The sequence below is a fragment of the Triticum aestivum genome, chromosome 6A (assembly GCF_018294505.1).
Source record: "Triticum aestivum cultivar Chinese Spring chromosome 6A, IWGSC CS RefSeq v2.1, whole genome shotgun sequence".
NCBI lineage: Eukaryota > Viridiplantae > Streptophyta > Magnoliopsida > Poales > Poaceae > Triticum > Triticum aestivum.
Genome location: NC_057809.1, coordinates 92,427,318 through 92,434,121, shown reverse-complemented (window position 1 = coordinate 92,434,121; position 6,804 = coordinate 92,427,318).

The window sequence follows — 6,804 nt, the reverse complement described above, 5'->3', positions numbered from 1 at the left end:
GGATGCAAAACTACCAGGCAGTTTTCCTTGCGAAAATCAACATTGTGGCCTTTAATCATACATTTTGCTACAACTAAATTGAGATCAGATAAAGGTTGGATTCATGCCGATTAACAAAATACATGCTGATGTAAAAATATGATGATATACAACATGTACTTACATCTACATTGGAGCACAGAGAATTCCTGCAAGAATCTTTCCTCATAAACGATACTATTACAGAAATTCTTCTATCTGTTAAGCTTATTTTCTAAAAGAGAGATGGGTAAGAAACATGTAGAAAATATGATCAACATGCTATAAAATTTCATGATGCAAGGATACGCACACGCTTCTTAGAATTGAGTTGACATGTTTTTGCTGGACTGGAGCGGACTAGTTCTTTGGCCACTGGAATCTGCTTATTATCAGTAGGAGTTGGGTTTCTCTGTGCTGGAGCAGTATCTATAAAAACTGGAGTTGGTTTATTATCTCCTGGCGTTTGGATCTTTTGCAAAGGCCTTGTTTGTAACCCTTCAGATTCTAACATAGTCGTATTCCCCTTGCATGCCTTGTATAGAAGAATGGTGCTTTAATTATAAAACATGCGACATCAGAGAGATGGAATAGGTACTGAAGAATAGAAAGGCATGACATATTGACATGTATTCCCTCCATCCGGAAAAAAATGGATGGGTCTAGGCGTATTTCAGTTCTAGATACATCATTTTTTATCCATTTCAGCAACATGTAATCCGAACGAAGGGAGTATGGTGTAAGAGCTAGGGATACGACAGGACAACACAGCAAAAAAAAACACTAGTTGAATGTAAAACTGTATGGTAGTAGAATACGTACAGAAATAACTAAGGCAACATACACGTGTATGATTGGGAAAATAAGATGGCATTGCAACAGAGCACTAGAACAACACTTCAATGTAAAAAAAATGGTATGGTAGACAGATGAAGTACATACTAATGAATAACAATGCATAAGATATTCAGAAGCATGATGTCCAAATTAAGCAGATGGCATTGCGATAGAGTAGAATGACAGTACTTGAATTTGAAAACATGTTATCATGAATGGAATAGGTACTGAAAAATAGGAAGGCATGACATATTTACATGCATGATCAGCATGCTAAGCACATGGCATTGCAACAGAGTAGATACACTCCAGGACATTATATGCATGTTGTACCCATATCACAGGCCAAGTTAGAGCAAGGACCTTGTAAGGTGAAGAGGATTCATCATCTTCCTGCAAGTCTTCTGAAGAACTGCCTTTACATGTTCCACCATATTGGGTATCATTGACATCAAGTTTATTGGCCTTTACATTGCTCCGTGAGGTTCTTGTGGATATATCAGTGTGTGCAATTATATCTGTCATGCATGGAAGAAAACTAGTAGTTAGATTTATGTAATGAGTGCCTGTAGGAGACGACATAAATAGTAGGACTGGGGTTAACTAGCAGCAACAGGTCTCATAAACTAAAGGGAGAACACAGATGAAAGCTACAGAATATGTATCGTTTGTACTCGAGATTAACTAGATGGCACACAAAAGTATTAAAGAACAACATAGGTAATACTAGAAGTGGTATAATACTATAATCACCAGCCTATGGGATAGCATTGGCTGATGGATGATAACTATGGACAGCGTTACCTAAAGAACAAGTATCTTAGCTGAACTATGGAACATCGTTAACTCTTGAATAAGACCCGTAAGAGATCAGCATGAATATACAGTGAAATGTGATGATCTATTTTCCATGCTTAGATGAATAACAAAGCCATAAATGTTGCACACAAGTATGATGAGGGTACAACCTATCTGGCTGCCATCCATAGGAGTGAGCATCATGTGCTAACTTGAGGATGGCCCTGCAGTTGTTGTGGTTGTCCATGTCGGGCACGCGCATTCGATGTAGGGAACTGTTGAGTGGGGACTATAGCTCCCTTCTGGTGTATGCTTCCCTTGTTGGAGCAGCTGCGGTGAGTCAGAAGACGGTGTGTCTGAAGATGCAGATAACGCATAATGTTAAGAACGACATATCTCTTTGATCTGAAGAAATACAACAAGAGATTAACAACAAGGTACGAGAGTGGTCACACGTCTGTTGACTGAAGACTAAATTGGGGTCACACGATTTTATTTTATTTTGGTACTGTCCAATCTACGCCGGATGGCTGGCCGTCTTGTGCCTCCCGGCTGACACTGTTCGTAATCTTCCTCAAAGAGCCAGCGACCAATGGCAGAGCAGCCTGCCTCCGCCGTCCGTGGCCCCAGCCAAAACCCCGCTCCCCACCCCACCGCACTGCCGTGGTTGCGCCGCCCCCGGGCCAATCCATAAAGACTCCCCGTCATCCAGATCCGGCGGCGGCAGTACCTTCAACCCACGCAACTCTAAAAGATAGCCATCTAAGTGTTGCTTCCGCGGCGAACTTGCGGCCCCGCACCCTTATGTTAGACATCAGCCAACCGGCAGCCTAGGAGCTCCGCCGCCTCGAGGGGTGCTGCTTCCCATTGGGAATCGATTGGCCCAGAATAAAAATTCAGACAACTGATGCCTAAATAAAGTGATTTGAGATGAGGGTGTGACCTATCTGGCGACATGGTGTAGTAGGCAGGTCCAGCTGCCGAGTCGGTGAGGCCCGCGCGGTTGCGGTGGCGACCGGCGGCAGGGACAGAGTGATGTCGCGACGGTCGACGGCTACGCAGAAGCAGCGCCAGGACTCTGGACGGATCCGAAGTTGGAGCCGCTCCGGCGCCGTGAACATCGGCGGGGGTGAATCGGCTCCAGTACGGTTCACGCGATAGTCATTGAGGCAGCACCAACAGCACGGAGTAAGAGGCACAGGGCCCAGTGCATGACGGCAAATGGACAGCGTCTCCGGCATTAGGAAGGAGGGCGGCTGTGAAATTGGTGCGGTGGGGGGCGCCATGGAGGTGGGGCTGAGGTTTCACGGCTCAGGAGAAGGGAGCTTCCCGGGGAGAAGGTGATTTGGCGCCCACGAGGTATGTGTGACGCCCGGATAACTAGGCTACAGTAATCCCCCGCTAATGATGCCACGTCACCACGGTTACTGTTGTTAGTCTCGCGTTAGTTCAAAACCGATTCAAATTCAAATTTGAATTTTAGGCAAACAATAAAATTTTTCAAATGTTAAAACCAAATTGTTCTGGTTTTGGAAAATAATGCATAAGAAATATTGGTGAACAAACCAACATCCTTAAAGGTGTTTGAATGTCCTAAAAGTTAATAAAACAGCAGCGAAAGAATTAATTGAATGCCTTTTATAATTAATAAAATGTTAAACTATTTTAATTGGAGGTTTAAACTTTTGAAGTAGAGGTATAATTAGTGATACAAATTTAGGTACAACATTTGTGTTTTTATAAAACTAAATAAAATGAAGTAGTAAAAGGAAAGGTAAACGTAAAGAACAGAAACTTAAACAGAAGTCAAAAAAAGAAAAGAAAAGGAAAGGCCCCACCTCCCCCAGTGGGCCACGTGGCCCAGCTGGCCGGCCAGGCCAGCCCACAAGGCCCACCCCACACCCGCAGCCAACACCTAACCCCTCCCCTCCGTGACCTAACTACCGCAGCCCACCTCCCCCCCACGATCCCCACCCACCACTCGCTCCCGCCCCCACGACCCGAACTGGATCGGGGGCGCTCGCCCCCGCAGATCTCGACGACCGCGCCCCGCCGCCTTGTCCGGCGACCTCGCCGGACCTCACCGTCATCGCGCCACCACGCCCTGGAGCCGCCCCGACGCCGTTGCTCGTCGCCTCCCCGACCCCGTCGCTGGTGCCGTCCCGGACCGCCATCGCTGCCTCGTCTCGCGACCTTGCCGGACCTCACCGTCGCTCGAAGCCACCCTCTACATCGCCGGAGCTCATCGCCCCGCCGCACGGTGTCCCCGTCCCCCCCTCGAGCTCGAGCCCACTTCCAATCCCCTGCAGCCGCCGGTGAGGCCCCGACCTCCACTCCCTCCTCTCTGTCCCGTTTACTGCACCACGCTCGTCGCCGCGCCCCTCGTCCACTCCCGTACGCTCGCCCGCATCACCCCGCGCTGGACGCTCCCGGCCCTGCAGTCACCGCGCCCGCGCCCGCGCCTGCATCCCATGCACCGTCGCCCCACACCTGTTGTCGCCGCTGCAGCCGCAGCCGCTGCTCTACGGCGCCCCTCTCTGCCCGCCGCTGCCGGGGCTTTCTCCGGTCGTCGCCACGCCGGCCTGACCCCGTTCCCCCTGTGCCTCCCAGGCTGCCGGCGCCGGCGCCGCGCTCACCTCGCGCCCACTGTCGCCGCTCTCACCAGCCCTCTCCGTCCCGCTTGGCCTCCCCACACGCGCCGCCCGCGGTCGCCTCCCCACTGCCCCGCCCGGCAGGCTTCCCCATCGCCGGTGGCATCGTCTCGTGCCACGGCGGCCTCGTCCCGCCCTGCGGGCGAGTGCCCGCTCGGGTGACGCCCAGCGCCCATTGCCCGCACCCAGACCCGCAACGCCCTATGCCCGCTAAGGGCCCCTTGGCCCAATGACATGTGGGGCCTACCCCTTTGAACATTTTTTTAAAAAGAGAATTAAAAATAATAATAATGATAAATAAATAAATAAATAATAATTAAAATAATTAAATTAAATTAATTAAATAATGAATTAATTAAGTTAATTAATCATATTTAATTAATCTAATTAACCTGTTAGTTTAATTAAATAGTAACTAATTAACCTAAACCCTAATCAACCTAACAGAGAATGACAAGTGGGTCCCACTGGGACCCACACGTCAGTTGACCAGTCAACTCCTCTGTTGGCTGCTGACGTCATGCTGACGTCAGCGTGCACTGTTCTGGATAATGTTGAATTTAAATAATTAAATAAATTCTAAAATGATTTAAACTTTTTAAAATTAATATAAAGTAAACCGTAGCTCGGATGGAAAAACTTTGTACATGAAAGTTGCTCAGAACAACGAGACGAATCTGGATAGGCAGCCCGTTCGTCCGCCACGCGTTCCTATAGCGAAAATGCAACTTTCCTCCTCCAATTCATTTGTCCGAAAACGCGAAACACTGGGAAATTTTCCCGGATGTTCCCCCCCTTCACTGGTACCACCTCATACCGCGTTAGGGCACCCCTAGCACCGATAGTTGTCATGTCATGCATCTCTATGCATCTGTTTGCTTAATATTTATTGTTTCTTCCCCCTCTTCTCTCGCTAGACACCGAGACCGATGCCGCTGCTACCCAGTACGACTACGGTGTTGACGACCCCTCTCTCTTGCCAGAGCAACCAGGCAAGCCCCCCCCTTTGATCACCATATATCGCCTACTCTTCTCTCCACTTCTTGCATTAGAGTAGTGTAGCATGTTACTGCTTTCCGTTAATCCTATTCTGATGCATAGCCTGTCATTGTTGCTACAACTGTTGATACATTACCTGCAATCCTAAATACCTAGTATAGCATGTTAGATTATTGTCAGTGGCCCCACATTCTTGTCAGTTTGCCATGCTATACTATCGGGCCGTGATCACGTCGGGTGTTGATCACGGGTAAATACATACATATATACATACTATGCAGGTGGTGACTAAAGTCGGGTCGGCTCGTTGAGTACCCGCAAGTGATTCTGATGTGGGGGCTGAAGGGGCAGGTGGCTCCACCCAGGTAGTGGTGGGCCTGAGTTCCTGACGGCCCCCGACTGTTACTTTGAGGCAGAGCGACAGGGCAGGTTGAGACCACCTAGGAGAGAGGTGGGCCTGGCCCTGGTCGGTGTTCGTGGTTATTTCAAGATAACACGCTTAACAAGATCTTGGTATTTGATCTGAGTCTGGCCACTGGCCTATACACACTAACCATCTACGCGGGGACAATTATGGGCACTCGACGTCATGGTATCAGCCGAAGCCTTCGTGACGTCAGCGACTGAGTGGCGCGCGCCGGATTGGACCGTAAGCATGCTCTTGTATTAAGGGGGCTAGTTCTGCTTCCGGCTGCGTACGCAACGTGCAGGTGTGCAATGGGCGATGGGCCAAAAACCCCGCGCCATAGGATTTAGACCGGCGTGCTGACCTCTCTGTTGTGCCTAGGTAGGGCTGCGACGTGTTGATCTTCCGATGCCGGGCATGACCCAGAAAAGTGTGTCCGGACAAAGGGGATTGAGCGTGTTGGGAAATGTGGTGCACCCCTGCAGGGAAGTTTATCTATTCGAATAGCTGTGATCTTCGGTAACAGGACGATGACTCCTACTACACTGGAGGGGCCTACTACTACGTGTAGCTCGCTGATGACGACCAGGAGTAGTTTAGGAGGGTCCCAGGCAGGAGGCCTGCGCCTCTTTCGATATGTACCTCTATTTGTGCTAGGCTTCTTAAGGCAAACTTGTTTACTTATGTCTGTACTCAGATATTATTGCTTCCGCTGACTCTTGTGTTTTTGAGCTTATGTATTCGAGCCCGCGAGGCCCCTGGCTTGTAATATAAAGCTCGTATTATTTTAATTTGTGTCTAGAGTTGTGTTGTGATATCTTCCCGTGAGTCCTTGATCTTGGTCGTACACATTTGCGTGCATGTTTAGTGCACGATCAAATTGGGGGCGTCACAAGTTGGTATCAGAGCCGACTGCCTGTAGGAATCCCCCTTCCACACTCTTTGGCCGAAGTTGAGTCTAGTCATTGCAAAACTTTTACTAACATGGTTGTGCGGCTTATGGGCCCACGTCGCCATTGGGTGGTAGTAGGATCTTTTATTCCTCGACCTATACTCTAGGACTCTGACATCTCTTCTATTCGGGTTAAACGATTT